At 41.1% G+C, this 19847-nt stretch overlaps 1 protein-coding gene and 1 pseudogene across 8 annotated transcripts in view; both read right to left on the reverse strand.

Moving 5' to 3' along the window:
- Positions 1 to 19847, reverse strand: part of Filip1 (filamin A interacting protein 1) — a 248756-nt gene that overhangs the window by 79966 nt on the left and 148943 nt on the right. The window lies entirely within an intron of this gene.
- On the reverse strand, positions 17872 to 18760 carry LOC105742583 (annotated as a pseudogene).

Consider the following 19847-nt stretch of genomic DNA (forward strand, 5'->3'; position numbering starts at 1 on the left):
GTGGTGGGGGGCGGCCCGAGGGGCTGGGAGAGTGTCCGGCCCACGCTGCGCCTGGGCTGGGACTCTAGATCAATATTTTCATATGAATTCTGGGTACACTATAAGGAATATTGGTATACATGCTCATGGCAGTTTACAACTATGAAATCAAAGGTCCTAGAAAAAAATAAATATTTTATGAAAATGTATATATTCAAATACATTATCTTTCCATTAACAAAAACAATGTGCTGAGGCCAGGGAGACGGCTCAGTGGAATAAGCACTTCCCTGGCAAGAACGAGGGCCTGAGTTCAATCTCCACTTCTGGAAAAAAAAAATTTGAGACCAGCCTGGGTTACAAAGAGAGCTCAAGTCTAGCCTGAAATGCATAGTGAGACCCTGTAAAAAAAAAAAAAAAAAAAAAGCCATGTGTTAATGAGATCAAACAAAATATTTGATTCAAGATCTTTAATTTTTACATGAACACATATATGAAGGATTATTTGTAGCATTATTTCTTTTCTTATGTAGTATCTATAGCCAACCAAGAACTGATTAATAGTCTTCCTAACGGAAGACACTGGCAATATGTGATTTTATTATGAGCTTATCAACAACTACTTCCAACAACTTATCATCATTCAAGGTAGGGGACATGCTGTTTAAGCACATTAAATATTATCATCTCACTACTTATAATATTATCATCTCACTACTTATATAGCACCTTTGGTTTTTTTTCATGATTATCTAAGTTTAAGCTTTACCTGGCAGCATGACTTCGATTATGTTGAACAATCTCTGTCATGCTTGCTTGTATATGTGCCTACTGCATCTACTTTTTTCAAAATAAAGGACCAAAACCATAGCCCACAATTTGTTAAAGTTTTTTTTTTTTTTTTTTTTCAGAATCAGGGATTGAACTCAAGCCCTTTCACTTACCAGGCAAATGCTTATTCTACTGAGCTATCTCCCCGGCCCCTGTTGAAGTGACCATTATATAGTTGGCAGAATGGACCAAGATCCCCCTAGTTTATTTCAAACACTTGTCATACACCTGTAGTTACTAGGCTACTAGGCCAGACACTATTGCTTCAGATGGCTGATGTGCTCTGACCTCTGCTGGGTTCTGTGGTCAGGAACCTTATCTGCGCTGTCAACATTGTGCTGTGTCACCACGAGTCATATGGCAGCATCGTGCTGATGACAGAATAGAAGAGGCAGGTGCGTGAGCTCAGGCCGCAAGCACTGCCAGATTTCTCTGCACTGATCTCATCTGTTCACATTCAACAGCAGCCAGTCTTGTTCAGCAATAATATAGGGAAAAAGCAAAATGCAAAAAGCACACAACTGACATCTGCCCTCTACCCTACAGTTGTTATTTAGGTGGTCTGAGATATGATCTCAGCATTTAGAGCCAAGTTTAAGAAACATGCTCTAAGACAACCCTGGCTGTCATGAGCGCATAGCTTGCCCAAGAGCTCAGAAATGAACGGCTTTTCTCCTTACACCAGCTGGCTTGGAGGCATTTCAGATTCCTCCTTTTCTAAATTACTGCTTCTAGGTAATTCTCTTTCCTGCCCCAAATGTCCTAGCTTTGAATCTCATGTCATCAAGTAATATTAGTCAATCTGCTTTCCCTTTGTGCCATCTTGACCCTTGAGTCATTCCTTCTCATCCCTTCCTAGAAGACTTTAGCTTCCACATCCCCGTAATTCCTGACTTTTGTCAAATTTCTAGATGAGTTTACTATTCTCCTAGATGATTATTGAGTGTGTGTGTGTATGTGTGTGTGTTTGTGTGTGTGTGTTGTTTTTCCCATTTTATTTTGTTTTTAGGTTTTTTTTTTTTTTTGGCAGAACCAGGAATTGAATTCAGGCCCTTGCGCTTACCAGGGAAGCACTTATTCCACTGAGCCATCTCCCCAGCCCCCCACCTTTTTTTTTTTTTTTTTAGCTTTTTGAGACTGGTTCTCACTATGTAGCTCAAGCTGGCCTCAAATGTACAGCGATTCTTCTGCCTCTTATGGGCTTAGATTATAGTTGTATGCCACTATGCCCACTGTTCTGACATCCTAAACCTCAAATCCCCTAAACTTCCTCTCGGAATGATTCTGACCTTCACACTACTTCAGCCTTCACTTCTGTGGCTATACTCTAGCCCTTGTCATTATTATGAAAAGTTAAAACCATCTATAACTTCAGCTTTTTACCACCATCTCTTCTATTTTCAACTCACTCTCTCTAGAACCTTAAATCTAACAAAGCTTTGATCAATGACAATTCATTGATTTTACCATTCTTTCTCTGGTCTTCATACTCCCTTTTTCAATGCATTCATTTTCCCTTATAAATTTCAATTGCATACACAATCATTTTCATGCCCCCCCCTTTCCATCAAACTGCAGCTTTGACTAAATCTAGCTCCTCACCCTGAGTGCTTGACCCTATAGGAGAAAAAAACACATCATGCCAGTGGATGTTTTGAATTCATGATCATAGGCTTGGCTGGCCTTTTAATGCCACCAAAAAATCATGCTGTGGCCATCTGCTCCATTCTCCTGTGCTGCGTCTTTATAACTCCTACTCCTTTGTCAACTTTGTTGCATCTTTCCCTTTTCTACCTTGCTTACCAAGAAAGATGTAACAACCATGGATGCATTTCCAGCCTCCCACCACCTCCAGATACTGATGGCAGCTTAGTTCATAAATGTAACCACCTTCTATTACTAGAAGTGAATCATCTCTGCCTCTAGTTAACGTTCACTCCTTGCCTATCCACTAGATCCCACCCTCTGTGGACTGCTTAAGATGTTGCTCTAGTCCTTCACCCATCCTCAGTGTGTCATTTGACACCAGATCAATCTCAGCAAGTAAATGTCATAACAAGACTCCTTACTTTACTTCTGCCACAGCCCCTTTACATTTCTCTTCTTCCCTGTGCAACAACATTCATCAGAACAGTAGCTCTCCTGTCTGCAGTACTGTCTTCTCCCTGATGAGTGGCACTGACACAGGTACCCTCCAATCAAGCTTCTACTGCCACCACGCCACTGGAGCCCTCTTACCAAGGCAAGCCAGGGGCTCTCTGCTTCCAGATCTAATGGTCAGTTTCCACTCTGTATTTCCTGTGATCCATCAGCAGCATCTAACACTTTTCATCTTTCCCTCCACCTTGAAGACTTCACAATGGCTCTGGATTGCGCCCTACTTTAATTTCTATTCTACCACTCACATTGCTCATTCTTGTTTTCCTTTGCTGATTCCCATGGCTACTTCTTCATTTTCCCACCTCTAATGCTGGGATTCCCTAGGCTCAGTCTTTTGACCTATTATCCTTCCTGTCTACATGCACTTTCTTTATGATTTTACCCCATTTCTCCTAAGTTTATCATGTCTGGGTAGCTGACCATTCTTTCACTCATTTAGCTTTCTAACATCTGTGCAACCAAATCCTATTTATAAGTTCATTTTATTTGAAATTCATACCTAGTGAGCTTTCTGTTTTCCTGAAAGAACCATGATTTCTATGATTTCCATCTACAAAAAAGTAAAGTGGCATAATCTAAACCATGTTGAATCATATAGATGGAGGAATATTTAAATGGTAACATGGGAGGGAAGATGTTAGAAGGTAACTTGAAAGACATGTTTCATAATCTAGGAATACAAAGGAATTTCTTTCTCATTTTAAATCACATCAAAAACCATTAAAGAAAGGATAGAGGGCCAGCGAGATAGCTCAGTGGACTAAGCACCCGCTTAGGCAAGCACAGAGACCGGGATTTGATCCCTGGCATCACATGCCACACTGGCCCCACCACCAGGCATGCTGAACCAGCAAACGAGTCCTGACATGGTGGTGCATGCCTGTGATCCCAGCAATGGGGAGGCTGAGATAGAAGAATCACTACAAGTTCGAGACCCTGCACAACGGCATACACACACACAAAATAATGATGAAGAAGAAGAAGAAGAAGAAAAGAAGAAGAAGAAGAAGAAGAAGAAGAAGAAGAAGAAGAAGAAGAAGAAGAAGAAAGGATAGAAGTCTGACTCATAATAGCAATAACAAATTCTGCAGTTTCCAAAAACAAAGCCAAAATGTAAATAATTATGTAAAAATATTTGATTTACAGCTCATATAACAAAGAACTAACTACTACATCAAGAGCACTTCTTATGAAAATCCCAACAATTCAATAGAAGAAATAGCAAAGAATCAGAACATACTTTTAAAATTTAAGAAAATACAAAATATCTAAAAATGATGAAAATATGTTTAACCTCATTCATAAAAAAGTTAAGAATCAAAACTAGCAAGAGAAATTATAACATCAAATTGGTAAAATAATGGATGCATTGTGTCAGCAAGAGTGAAATAAAATGACCCATCAAGGGCAACTTAGCACAATCTAATATACGTGTACATAATTTTAGCTCATTAGTCACAGTTCTGAAATTTTTACCAAAAGAAATTCTTCTACATGCTTGATAAGATACATGTGTACTGTGATCATGCAGTATTGGCTATGACTATTAAAATCTGAGTATAACTTAAGTGTCCATCAAGAAGAGACGGGAGCAGACACAGGGGTCAGAGTTTCAATCCCTGGCCGGCTGTTCTTGGTGCGCTGAGACAGCTGAGACTGGGCGTGGTGGTGCGCGCTTGCAATACCAGTACTTGGGAAGCTGAAAACAGGAGGATCACCATGAGTCCGATCTACATAGTGAGACCCTGAAGATCCTATAGACCCTGCACTAATTAAAAAGAGAAAGAAAAGGAGAGAGAGACTGGAGTAGACATGTAACTGTTGTATATACTTTCCATGTGTTCTAATAAGAAAGACTTCTATGGCATACTTGATATCTGAAAAAAGGCCTAATATGTGCTATGTATATGCACCCACTCTCAATGAGGATTGCTGAATCACAAACACATACAAAAAACCCCAAAGAAACAAAGCAATTACATAATAGGCATGATGGTACATGCAAGTAACATAGCAGTCTGGGAGTCTAAGGCAAGAAACTCATAAGTTTGAGCCCAGATTAGGCAATTTACAAGGCCATGTCTCAAAATTGAAAAATAAATAAATAAATAAATAAATAAATAAAGGGCAGGGTATGTAGCTTAGTGTAAAGGTTTAAAATTCAATTCCTAGTAATAATAAAATAATAAAACAAGCTAATTGTATATTATATACATGACATGTTCCAATTATGTAGAGAACAAAGAGAATATAAATATATCATGCTTGCATGTATTATAACATTTTATAACCTTACAACCACATGTGTGATTTAGCCATTTAAAATATTAAGGGCCTGCCAAATAGCTCAGAGGATTAAAATGCCTGTAAGCAGACACAGGGACCAAGGATTCAATACCTGGGCCTACCATGCTGGCCCCACCCCTGGGGCACACTGAGACTGCGATTGAAACTGGGCATGGTGGTATGCGCCTGTAATCCCAGCTCCTGGGAGGCTGTAAACAGGCAGATCACTACGAGTCCGATGTAGTAGTAAGACCCTGAACACCCTGTAGACCCTTCCCTAAAATATAAAAATAAATAAATAAAATATTAAGTAATAGAATTATATTTTCATGTTTTGCCTGATGTTTGAACTTTGTGACATCTGTCACTAAATCAGAGCATAGTGATATTTGTGTACTTGTTTTGTATTTACAACAAAAATCATGAAAATGTCATTACAATCAGACTCCACACTGGGAGAGATATGGGCATAGCAAAAGTTAAAGATCTCTAAGCACCTGAACAGAAAAGATGTCCTCTCCCATACAGCCTTATAAAAACATGTCAGGAAGTTATAACAAATAATGGAGTAAACTTTTAAGCACTGACTTAACTATAAGTGTTTTTGTAGAAAATTGCTTCCCTGCTTCCCTGCCTAATGATCTTCACTCTCTGTGGAAAAATGTTAAAAATAAAGTGGGACAAAAATCAATACACAGTCCTCCCTCATCAGCCAACCTGGGACATTGGAAATTTGATGCTTTTTCCCCAAAATCAATTTGCATAATATATTATGCAAGAGAATAATCTCCTATTAAAAAAAATTCCCAACACTGCTTAAAACACAGAGTATGTGGGGGTTGCAGAAAGATCAGTAAAACAAGACCAAAGATTTAGTACTATGGAGATGGGGCTGGAGTGGTAACCACATGCCAGCTCTCACTCAGGCTATAGGGAATTTCTGAGGGCCTTAAGCAGAAGAAAGGCTCAGTGAATTATGTATGTTTTAAAAGGCTATTTTGCTCTGATGTGGAGAACTTGCTAAAGGGCAACAAGACTGCTGTCTGTGAGGGACACTGCAGAGGAGGTATGTTGGAGCTTAGATCTAGAATGTCCACCCTAAGTCTCATGTGTGTGGAAGGTGACTGAATCATGGGGGCACTGTCCTCACCAGGGGATTCATCCACTATGAGTTCAGTAGCTGGACATGCTTTAAGGAGGTGGGGCTGGGTTGAAGGGGGGCTTACTACAGGTGTAGGCTGGAAGGGTGTATTCCCCTCCCCAAATGCTTGCCTTCCCTTTCTGCTTCCTTTTCTTTTTTTCATTTCAGGGAAGTGTCTCAGGGTGTTCAGGGTCTCACTACTAGATCAGACTTGTAGTGATCTGCCTATTTACAGCCTCCCAAGAGCTGGGATTACAGGTGTGTGCCACCACATCTACTCTCAATTGCTGTCTCAGTGTGTCCCAGGGGCGGGGCGAGCAGGGCATATTGGGGATAGAACCTGCTTACAGGTGCTTTAATCTGCAGAGCTATGTGGCCGGCCCTGCCTTTCGGCTTCCCGGCTGCCATAAAGTGAGTGCTGCTCCTCTGCCCTTCCTTAGCGCTCACCAATCGTGAACTGAACTCTGAAAACCCTGAGCCAGACTAACCTCTTCTCTGAATTGTGACTATCAGGTATTTTGTCCTAGTGAAGGAAAGTGACTAATACAGATTTTGGCACCAGAGAATTGAAGCTGTTTCTGGACAACATTTGATGGTGTAGTTCAGAGGCCTCTGGAGCTTGTTTGCTGGAGGAGTTTGGACAGGTTTGAAGATGCCATCTAGAGAAGCCCTAGAATGGTGAAAGCAGAGATTGATGAGAGATTCTGATCAGAGGTCAGAAGGTGAGGTTGCTGATAGGAGTAAAGATAGCAAAGTTTAGCTTCATGAAGTTTCAGGTGGCAGTGAAGACCTTATTGACAGCTGGACTAGAGGGCAGCTGTGCTACACTCTGGCAAAAAGCTTATCTACATCTTGCCCAGGTTTGAAGACTGCCTGAGGGTGAATTTAGGGTAGAAGACTAATTTATCTGGTGAAAGAAATTTCAAGGCAGCCCAACATCAAGCTGAGGCATGGGTACTGCTGCCTAATTTAGCCACATCTACAGTAAAATGAGGAAAAAGGATAGTTGAATCATTTGAAATAAATTACAGCTTGGCCAGAAATAAGGAACCTACAAAGATGCGACCATGAAGAGTGCGAATGCTGAAAAAGAAAATAGGCATAAAAAATTAAGTACTTTGCATCAAGACAATAGAAAAGATGGCCTGAAGGGAAAAAGCAGCAAAATCCCAACCTATCACAGGCTCAGAGGTGAGAAAATGTGAACATTTCCTTGAAAAGAGAGACTCTAGGCCTCTGCATGAGAACCTAAGTTTGGTTCCCCGTGATTCACCATGAATCCCTGGTGGAGTCTGCCTGATTTCCTAGGGCCCACCATAGGGTCACCCAAGAGTGAAGCCACAAAGCCTGCAATTGACATAGGTGCTAGGCCACTCAAGCTCTTTGGCATTCACTTATCACAACCTGCCTCATGCTGGATCTAGAACTACAGGATTTAATGTTTGCTGTGCTGGATTTCAGTGTTCTTTGGTCCAATTCCTTTCTATTTCCCTATTTCTCCCTTTTCAAATAGGAATGTCTGCCCCATGCCATTGTATGTTGGAAATATTTCATTTTGTGCTTGGTTTTTACAAGGGCTCATGGCTAAGAGTTTGCCTTGGGTCTCAGAAGAGACTTTGGACTTGGACTTTTAGACAATACTGGAACTATTACAAGTCTGGTGAATCTTATAGATGGGTACAATGCACTTTGCACAGAGATATTGACACGAGCTTTTTGGGACCCAGTAGTAGAATGTTATAGTTTAGATCTAAGATGCCCCTGAAAGCTTCATGTGTTTGAAAGGTGATTGGATCTTGGGGGCACAGTACCCATCAGCATATTTATCTATTGGTGAGTTCAGTGCCTGAATGCACTGTTGGGAGGGGGCCTATTGGAAGTGGTTTACACTGGAGCTAGCCTGGGAGGGTGTGCTCTTGGTCCTGACCCTCACTTCCCTTTCTGCTTCCTGGTAGCCATGAGATGAACAGCTCTCCTCTGCCATCTTCTCTACCATGTCTGTGCCTGTGCAGCAAGATGACTGTGGGCTGAATCTTCAGAAAACTGGGAACCAAAATAAACTTGTCCTCCTCTAAGTTGTGAATACCATACATTTTGTTCCAGATACTGGAAATAACTGCTACAAGGTAACACATAGGAGGGAACAAGATCTTACGATCACTGCTCCCTATCTCGCAGGTGATGAAGGCGAAGCCTACACCCTTTTACCTGAGCAACTATAGCTTTAGAGGGAAAGTGCCCTGTCCAGAGACCACCATTCATAGGTCTTTAGTGGCACTAGAAGTGTTTCCCAGTCAGAATGTGTAAACCTCTTTTCACAGAGATCTTTACTCAGGCACTTCTTAGTCACCATCGCTGGCACTTCAAGTTGATATGTTACATCACAACCATCCCACTTGTCAGATATTGCAGGTACCAAATACTCAAGACTCATATTTTATATCCAACTTTGATCTTATCTGCCCCCAAATTCTTGTCCTTTATAAACTTGAAAGCAAGAAAATATATTCTATTAAAGAAAAAATGCATAGTTTTATTATTTCAAAGCACAGTCCATCTTGCACATTGTTTTCAAGCCCATTTTATACATTGATGATAAAAAATTTGTTCTCTAATAAAAGTAGTGTGTTAATTATATCTCTCTGTGTGTATGTATATCTAGGTGTATTCCTAAATACACACAACTTTCATACAATTTTTCATATTGTAGGCTAGCAAAAACTATAGCATAGCACCCCAAGGAAGACCCATTCAGGATTCAAAAACAGTAAACACTTCTCTTCAATGGCCACTCACTTTCACTGAGGTAAGTGTTTAGCCTGTGAGATTATTTCCTAAATCTGCTTAGGAACATACAAATGGTTTATCACAATTTTCTTCAGGAAGTAACTAATCCTCAGAACCACAACGTGCTTTTCATCATTACTGCTTGTAGAAGGCAAGGTGAAAGCAGGGAGTCTGCTAAAGTTAATGCACATTATTTCATGTTTCTATCCATGTCCTTGGCGAAGGAGTGCTTAACATCAGTGCAAGTATTCCTACACATTCACAGTTGGTGTTCAGGAAGGCCGCTAGAAATCCTTTCCTGTCAACATCAACGTGCACATTGCTCGTGCACAGACTGGGTCTGCAGACGGAAATATACATTAGCTGAAAACAATCAATGGGCAGAACTCTTCTTCAATGAGAGTTTACATCTCTCCTTTTGGTTTTGTACTAATAGCACAGTGACATGATTTTAATCATTTCCATCAGTACCCTGCTTTCTCTGTTAAATGGGGTCAGTTTGGATGCAAATATTGCCCAGCTGACAACCTTAAAGCTTTCCATTGTTTTGAGGCTGTTCTATGGGCAGTTTCTATGGTTCTTATGAAATCAAACTTTAAATCACATTAGCTTTGCGAAGCAAAATACTGTCTACACTTGTAACCATGTCATGGAAACCTAAAGTGCTACAAGTCACATGAGGGTCAAGGGACATCCTCCATCACCACTCTAACTCTGGAGGACTGAAGGAGGAGAGAGTCCTAAGAGAAGACCAGCCTCTATCTGCTGTCCTTACCCAGTAGCCTTCAAGAATGTCACTGAAACTGTACAAGAGAGAGAAGAATGGAAAAGAAATCAAAGACTGGCCCAGACCTTGTCTGTGATGTCTAGAAACCACATGCCATGAGTGATACGGGCAAAGTGACATCTCACTAATTTGGGTACCATCCATTTAAATTTACCATGGTCATTCATGCTGTCTGCATTTTATTAGTTTTTATTTTTAATGATGTTGAGGATCAAACCCAGGGCTCTACTCATGCTAAGCACATATTACCTTATATTGTGTTCTTTAAAACATTTCATAGGCATAATAATATTTCATTATGAAGTGATAGTATGAAGGAAAAAACCTACCTAACTTACAGTAAAGATTTAATTTTATATTTCAATATTTTTAGTCATTAATCTAGCAATGACATTGGTATAAGCTACTATCACATTCAGTACCAATGATTTCTATTGTTCAGATTGTTAAAATCTTACTAAGAAGCAACGAAAAAAGGACACAGTTGAAGAGTGAAGGCAATCTTTGAAGGCAAATTAATCACAAATGTAAGCTGCAATTTCGGGTAAAGTTATCCAGAATTTTGTAAGTTTCAGTATAGGGGGAAATCCTGTTGACAACCCACATTTCTTGTCTTTCCCTGAGATAAGATGCTTCTCTGATGGGCTTGCCTTTCACCTTGGATTGCTAAAACAATGGTACAATACAGTATTTTTCTGACACATAACTGCCCTTAATATATAGTTGGTGATTTGAAATCATTACTTAAGGATATTTAGTGCAATTTGCTTTTGAGACAGGGTCTTACTAAGTAGGTTAGGCTGACTTTGAATTCACTATATAGCCTGGGACTCACAGCAATCCTCCTCCCTCAGCCCCCTGACCATGCCTGATTTTAGTACAAATACTAAAAAGCAAAGTATTGAAAGAGGATGCTATCACAGGCTTTTGGTAAGTATGTGAACAGGAGAGAGCAGGCCCTTAGGATCAGAGGCACAGCACACCTTACCCTCATCCAGGTGTCTATGCAAAGTTCCATGCCTCTGTTTACTCCTCTGTGACACTTTAAAGTAATGGCGACTATTACACAAAATAATGAAGATCCTGACATGTGGTAGGCAGCAAGGGAAGGGCAAATTGGCATAGGTTTGAGGTTTCTTTTGCTATTTCGTATATTATTCATTTGTTTTTGAACTTTGTGCACTGTAGAAAAGTTTGAAACAGACACAAAGTAAACAGTATAATAGAATAAACTACCCATGCACCCCTTCATTTAGTTTTTAGGCACAGGCAGAGATTTTGTTAAAGAATCAATCAGTACAGAACAAAATGGAAAGAGTGGCCTGGGGCTCAGTGGCAGAGAGCACTAACTTGTAGTTTTGAGTTAGAAAGGAGGAAGGAAGGCAGGAAAGGGAAGAAAGAAGAAGGGGGAAAGAAAGAGAAATTTACCTAAGTGAGGACACAGAGGTCTGAACAGGATGGCGAGAGGGTAGAGGCATAAGAGTGTAGTCAGAATATGGCTAGAAGAAGGACCTAATATTCCCTGTCCTGGTTCCCTGGGGTTCAGGGACCTTGCTGATGATAACCCAGCTGAAAGAGCTCAGATTAACCTGGCCCCCTTTGTACGGACACTTTCTGCCCCATCCCCCAGCAGACAATGATAAGACCAGAAGAGAGCTAGTGGGAACCGGAGAGAAGGAGGTTGAGGTGCAGAGAGGAGGGAAGAGACCTGAGGTCAGTTTAAGAAGGAAGTAGGAGCCAATCAACAGAACGAAGCTTGACCACACTAAAATGAGTGTCAATCTTAGTAAAGGAGGAAAGGGAGAAAGCAAAGGCAATGAATGGAGACTTGGGAGATAGAAGTTGTAAAGAAGTGTGTCTTTGAAGTAACAGAACAAAGGCAGGGCTGGGATTATGAAAGGAGAATGTATATCTCAAGTTCATTGTTCACTTTAAAAGTAAGCAAAACCCCTCCCCTGCCCTCAGTATCTCCTCAGACCTCAAGTTGCCATTTTCCCCCACTCACACAGTCTGCAAAGGGACGTGTCTGAATCACTCTGGACACCAGCAGCCTGGTGCCAACCTCTCCACTCCTCGAAGCCACCCCAGCCGCAGCTCAGAAAGCAGCCAGTTCTGATTCTGTGCTCCTGCCAGCTCCTCTCTGGAAGAAAAACAAAGCGTGGCCCACCTTCACCTCTAACCACACCTTCTTTCCCGCCACTCTTCTTTCTCCTCGCCAGCTTTCTCCCCTCTGCCTCTGACCACAGGTGTCCCGAAGGACTCAAGGACAGATTCTTCAACATCCTGCTCAGCGGGGCACTGTGGCTTCCCCTCCATCCTCTGGCTGCTCAATGCAATAGCCATCAGCCACCTGTGGCCGGTTAGAGTCCAATTAATTAGCATTCATTAAATTTCAAAACGCTGCCTAATTTGGCTAATCACATTTCAGTTGTTCACAAGCCACATGTGGCTAGTGTCGGCCACATAGGTTGGGGCAAATACAGAACATTTCTCTTTTCCCCAAAATGTTCCACCGAACAGCACAGGCCCAGACCCTACCTTTCTCAATCTCCAGATCTACCCGTTAGATCCTGCCTGACATTTGTGCTAGAGTAGCATCCTGCAGCCATAGCTCATCCTGTTTCAAATCTTACTGCACTCAGTGTGCATTGCTTATAACACTCACGTGTACAAACTCTACTTTTACTTGAAAATGACTGCGTGCAACAAAAGCACACTGACAAATAACTGGAAAATAAATGACTTGGAATATTTCTATATGATTTTGTTTACTGAAGTCATCAGTGAGAAAAATGCAAGATATGCCTATTAAAAGAGGCATCTCTATCTTTCATATATTACTCCTACGTATTTTCCCATGTCCAGAATACCCCAAAAATAATAAAAATATTCTTTATTTTTCAACAAAAACCAAGGTTCTTCCCTATGCTACCAATAAAAATATTAATCTTACTACAAAGAATCTAACTTTCTGATTCCATCAGGAACATCCCTTATTTTTTCTTACACCAGTCAATATTCCACCAGGGACCTCTGAAGGCTTGCCTCCTCTGTCAAGTCCCTCTCATAGAAGATGAAGGGTTTCCCTACTCTAATGGTTGACACTCAGGTCAACCCCATACCATACCTTTGATTTCCTTCCTCCTACTTCCTCCAAGATGCTATTATCAGAATTTGTTCTCTGTCCTGCATCCTTGACTCTGTTCCTTTCCAGTCCTATAATCTATTTTCCAGTAAACACAGGAAAATTTCTCTCATCACTGAAAGCCCTTCTTTGGTCTGCATTTTTTTTCTAGCTACTGCTCTTTCTCCACTTTTCTTACCCATAATCCTCCAGACTGCATTGATATGAATTAACTTTAGTAATCAGGACAACCTCAGAAGGTAGGAAATGGCCTCATGCATTATACACAGAGGGAGTACACGCCATAGGCCCGAAGTCAAAGCTAACCAGGTCAATCACCTTCTTGGACTCTGCAGCATTATTCTTAGCATTGGCTCTCAAGTCACACCATTTTACCATTTTAAGTCAAGTCTCAAAGTGAGGAAAGCAAATAGATTGATTTCAATCAAATGATCAAGAAATAAATGCTAAGGGCTTAACTCCATGCGAGATAAACTATTTACTGCCCTGCTAAGAAGTAGGAAATTAGGCTTCTCTGGCTAATTATAGTTAACTCTTACTAATTTTTTCCATAATTTTATTGAGAAACAAATAGCAATGAGACAGTTTCAAACCAAATTGGTAGGACAGTTTCAATAATTAACACATTGCATACATTCTTCCTAGTGGTTAATTGCTGTACAAGATGCGGACATGATATCCTATTTACAAACACCATTAGAACAACTCCTTCTATTCATTAAGAACCAATTTTTTTTCTAAATTCTTAGATTTTCAACAGGTCTTGTTACTTAATTTCTTTAACTGCCTTTCTCAACTCACTGAAAATGGGTATAAACTTACAGAAACTGCTTGGTAAACACTCTGGATGATTCCAGATTCACAGCCCCAGATAGACAATGTTTAGTCCTATCCAACCAGATCTTTCTGCAGTGGAAACTCTCTTCTTTGTTACAGTCTTGTGGTCACCAAATTCTGTATTACTTTTCTCCCTGGAGATCTGACCATTTTCTAACTTTAAAAAAATCAGATCCCTTGTAAGTCTCCACATAAAGGTATGCCTCTACTTTCACCAAATACTTCACGGAAGCCAAACTATTTACTGATGACCATGATCCACAGTTTCCCAAGCACTCCCTCTGTCCCCAACATTAGGGTTCTTCAAGGTTTAATTTTTATTTTTTTGTTTTGGAGATACAACCTCACTATGTAGCCACAGATGGGTTTGAACTCGAGATCCTCCCGCCTGACCCTAGCAAGTGCTGGGATTATATACATATGCCAGCATAGCCCAAGCAGTCCAATTCTTTGTAAGAGCAGAATATATATATTGGTAGAAAGCAAGCTCCTATCTGAGGAAGGGACAGGAGGTGGGCCCCCGAGCGGATGGCCCACACTGTCCCATTTGAAGTGAAGTTTTCCCTCATCTCCTGAGATGCTCATCATCTTTCACTCTTTTGTGCTCCCATACTTTGCATTAAACTACCTTAAGGAAAGCTTAGTCCTCTATATTATCTATCCTATGGATCATGAGGTTCTTTTAATATTTACTATGATAACTAGGGCTTGAACACTCACCTATCATGTAGTAATAAGAGCTCATCAAATTTTAGCTACACGTAATTGTGTTGCTCTTTATGTTCCTCAAACCTCTTGCATAATAATATTTCTTAAAAAGAGTAATTACTAATTAATCAAAACTGTAAGAATTAATGGACACTTTCAGGGAGAGAAAGGCAGAGAGAAGGCTCATTTGTTGCAGTGGTAGCTAGGTAGAAGAAAATTACTGAACAAAATGAAAGAAAACAGCTAGGAACCCTAAAAGGACAGAATAAAGTGACTTTAAAACCCTCCAGGCCCACTGTTCAGTTTACAAATTACCTTTGAGGTACCACACCTCTACCAGTCCCCCAGGGTGGAGAGAGACTTTGTAGTGTGTCAATGGCCTCTTTCCTAACTCAGCCTGAGAAGAGCAAAGCCCATGGAAGCGCAGCCATTACCGGACGGTAACACCACATTTTCTCCATGCTGCCTCTTGTTCAAGCGAAGACAGCTAACTAGAATAACAAAAGGAGTGTCTCAGTTACTCTTCTCTCATTGCTGGGACAAATACCCGACACTCAAAATGAAGGAAGGAAAGGTTTATTTAGCTCACAGTTACTGGAGGTTTCAGTTCATACTCAGCTGGCTCCAAGGCAGAGCAGCACAGAGCAGAAAGCAACCTTTCATGGCAGCAGCAAAGAGCAAGAGCGCAAGGGAGGGGTAGCAGCAGCTCAGGCAGGGTAGCTTCTCTTCCCTCCTTACATTGTAATGCAAATTACCTGCCCAGGGCAGGTTCAGCAACCACACCCACAGTAATCAATCACAAACTCCAGAAGCTACCCCAAGACTGCTCGAGGCTTTGAGGGGACACCTAGACACAAACCATAACAAGGAGAAAAGATGAAACCCAGCTTGAGGTCAGTTTTTCTAAAATATATTCAAATGGACATACCAGGAAAATTTTATATATAAAAGGGCTATTTTTTTGCATCAAGAAAAAGAATTAAATTATGCCTTTTTCTTGAATTATTTTACAATATACTTTCACCAAGTCTTCTGTGTTACCCTTTTTGGTGTACTAAGAGCCATTTCCCTGAAAGATTTGTTTTTAGAACAGCCACTTTGACTTTTTAAGAGTGCTATTTTTGGACAAACAGGAGAGGAAATCAAACACGGTGCCTAAGTGATGGTGTGCGGACATGATTTCATTACTTTCAGCTTAGTCTGGGAAACATGAAAGTAATTTTTCACCCGAAGAGTAAAATGTTTCAATATATTAGAAAGCACTTGCTATTGGAAGCAGTCAATGACAGAAGTGTAGTAACAGAAACCATCCCAGCTACTTCAATACAGGCAGCACCAGCCAGTCACTCTACCGAGACCTGTGGGCCGCACCTGCCAAAGTGTGCTACGAGGAGTCTGGAAGAGGGCCCTCTCCAAGGTTTATTGCATTACCAGTTCTAAACAAGACTCAAAAACGCAAAAATTCCTGATATGGTCAATACCATTTCTAACACATCCATTAAAGCTGCAGTTTAAGATTTCAGGGAATACTTGGGTTGGCGAACAAAATACAAATTTGCAAATTTTGCAAAGAGCCAAAGCTAACACTGGAAGTCACGCTATTTTTAATTTTTCCCTTTAGGGGTGGGGATAGAGATTGAAAGTGGGACTTTTACACTGAGCTACATCCCCAGTTCTTTTCATTTTTTAAATTTTTAACTTAAGTATTTTATTTATTTACAACTAAGCTTGTTAACACTATATAATGAAAATGTACAAAGAATGGTGTTGCAGTTGTTAGATTTAAGTCAAATATGTTCATTAATAAGGAATCTTTGGATGTGAATATTTCAGAAATTTCTCTAACCCATCTGATCCAAACATCTGTCTCTGAATATTGCTTTACTTTGAAATGTACTGCCATACACTTGAATTTAACTCAGAATCTTTCAAAATAAGTCATAATTAAAAACTTATTCTATATCCAAACTTAAACAATTTTAATAGAACTTTTCTTTCCAGAAACAATAATAAAGGAAACAAGGCATTCTGTAAAATGTGGTCCTGAATAAGTCGCAGTAAAAAATAAATGTATACCTCACTTCTAGCACCTCAAAACAGAGGCTACTTTCTGTTCCGCAGCCTTGGAAACAAAGTGAATGACAGCCTTGGGGCCAGGGAGATGGCTCAGTGGAATAAACACTTCCCTGGCAAGTGCAAGGGCCTGAGTTCAATCCCCGGTTTCACCAAAAAAAAAAAAAAAAAAAAAAACAGCCTATAAGAAACTTTAGGCAAGGTTGCCAAAACAAGCTCAAGCACTTGAACATGGACACCTCAGAAAAGTTTGGGGGAACCTGACCAAAGGATCTGATTTCTATTTTAATAAATGATACAAAGGTAAAGTGACTCCTCCAAAGCAGCAGTGTTGCCAGGGCCTGAGCCAGTCCTGTGCTCACCCGTGTTATGATCCCACCATAGGGGAGATCTCTTTTCTTTAGAAGCTTAGTGTCCAGGGAGCTCTCTCTGAGAGTAAGGTGAGTGCCAACTCCACGGGGTATTTTAATAAAGGCTTGGAGTGAAAGTACTTTTCTAACAGGCTAGGCACAGTCCATGTGTCAAGGCCTATATCCAATATATTCTAATTTCTCGCCACACATTTGTAGATCCAAGACTACAGATCTTTGCTATTTCATCATAATCACACCTGATGTCCATCTAACTTACAGTTGATATTCTGTGCCTGGAAACAGTCCCTGTATTTAACAATAATACCTACACGTAGGACAACCCACTCCTACAGCTTACATGGTCACAAAGCGGTAATGATCTTCTGTAGACCAAGCAAACATTTTTGACCCTAATTGTTGTGCGTCAATTCACAGCCAGAAGCCCAAGATCAAAACAAATAATGACTTAGAATTCTGTCTCCGTCTGTCTGTCTGTTTCTCTCTCTCTCTCTCTCTCTCTCTCTCTCTCTCTCTCTCTCTCACACACACACACACACACACACACACACACCCCTCACAGAATTGCCTTTGGGGAGACTCCCATTTGTTGAGCACCACTGAAGGCATACTTCGCTAAGCTGCTGCTCCAGGTATTTTTGTTTGGAAATTCTATCACAGTAGGGCAGAGCTGTTTATTGGATGGGCAGGAAAAAAAAGATATGCTTGTGACACCCAGAAAGTTTTAGGGTCTTTCAAGTTGTATAAAATGGACTCGCAGAAACATTTAAGTGTTCTCAGGATGCAGTTTGGAGCTGAAATATGGTATCAAACCAGTTACAAACCAGATGCAGCCATCTTTTGAGGTCAAACCTGGTTCCCAGATATGCAAGGAGGCTTCAGGATAGTAGCTTGTTGGCCTTGTCCCATACACCCCATAATTTGATCATGTGTGAATTTCACAAAAGATTCATACTGTCCTGCTAATGTGGTATTAAGGATTTGCTCATATTCCTCTTGAATTTTACCTTCATGGTCTTGTAAAAGCCTCTCGCATACTATTCCGACTTGAGGAAGGGTAAAGCTAGGCTGGTTCTTCTCCATCCGGGAGGAACCTGGAGAATGAGGTGCTGTGAGTGCTGAGGGGTGAGCCTGGCTTTCTGAAGTGCAGGCTTCACTGATTGAGACTTACTTCCAAACGTCTCCATCTCTGACAATGACTGTATTCTTGCTTTATGTTCTGAAAAATTTGCTCCGGAGGTAGAAGGCGCCGCTTGCTGCCAGGTGGGCCGGACTGCTGTAGAGTCCGCAGCGGGATCTGGGTGTGAAGAGGCGTCAGAGCCTGAGGCCCGGAGCGGGGCTGGGCAGAGCGGCGCAGCGCGTTGGCTGCGGGGAACCGGGTCTCAGCAGCGCAGCCTCAAACCCCACGGGCTGCTTCAGCGTTCCCCCACACACCGTGCCTCTGAGTAAGCTGAAACCAGGAGCCCATGCAGAGACAACTGCAGCCCAAGCTCCGGCTCCCCAGTGGGGTTCACCCCCAGTCCTTTTTTAAATTTTTAGTTGGAGACAAGTTCTCACTGAATTGCTAAATCAGGATTGAATTTTCAATCTTCCTACCTCAGACTCCCAGAGCACCAGAATTTCAGGTAGTGCCAATACACCCGGTTGTCCATCATGTTGATTCAACAAATTCTCATAGATCAGTCAAGATATTACAAAGGTGGAAAGACACTGGCACCCCAAGAAAACATGCAGAACTGTCTGCAATGTCCAAAATAGTGGATTGAATTTGCAGAGAACTAGAGAAACCAATAAAAGTCTAGGCAGATACTTAACAAGGCTGGAAGAGGCCTCCACATTTCTGCCTTTTCCCCAAGTCCCAATCACTGTAGACCTCCTGCAGGTGAACTTGGTCTTGGACCTGTCTCCCCAGCATGATGCACCCTTTCTTCTGTGCATTACCTCACCTGTATTGACCTGTAGATGTGGTCCCCCCTGGGCTGTCCTGTTGTACCCCTTCAGGGAATACCACACAAATAGTAGTGACTTGCAGTCCCCGAGTCCTGCAACCAGCAAGCGCAGCCTCATGGACCCCATCTCCCTTCTACTACGTGAATCACAGCCAACTTCCAGACTATAATCTCATTCCACCTTGCTGATGCACCAGATCTTAATTTCCCTTCTCTAAAGCGTATTGTCTTTTCCTGAAATGGTTTTGGCTTGGGAGTTTGCAATGTGAATCTACACAGAGGAAATTCTGGAGACCAAGAATGAATGTACAACAGAAAGCAACCACAAAGCAGAGCATGTAATTAGAAGGAGGAGAAAAGTTCTGTACCTATAGCACAAAAATAACATGACAAAGATAAGCAATATATATCAGTTATAACCATCAATGTAAATGGCTTCAATTCATCAATTAAAAGAAACAGACAGGCAGAGTAGATCAAGAAACAAAATTCAACAATATGCTGTATACAAGAAACATATATTACTCAAAAGAAAATTCATAGACTGAAAGTCAAAGAATGGGAAACAATACTCCATGCAACAGGAACCCAGAAAAAAGCAGGAGTAGCTACTCTGTTTGCAGACAATGTGAACTTCAAACCAAGGTGAGGCCAGCACAGCATGGCATGTGGTACAAGGAACTGAACTTGGGTCCTTGTACTTGCCTCGGCAGGTGTTGAAGACTGCTGAGCTATCTCTGTGGCCTGGTGTGGTGTTTTTGTACAGTGGAGTATCATTCATCCATAAAAAGGA

Source organism: Octodon degus, unplaced genomic scaffold (assembly GCF_000260255.1).
Source record: "Octodon degus isolate 3935 unplaced genomic scaffold, OctDeg1.0 scaffold00061, whole genome shotgun sequence".
NCBI classification, from domain to species: domain Eukaryota; kingdom Metazoa; phylum Chordata; class Mammalia; order Rodentia; family Octodontidae; genus Octodon; species Octodon degus.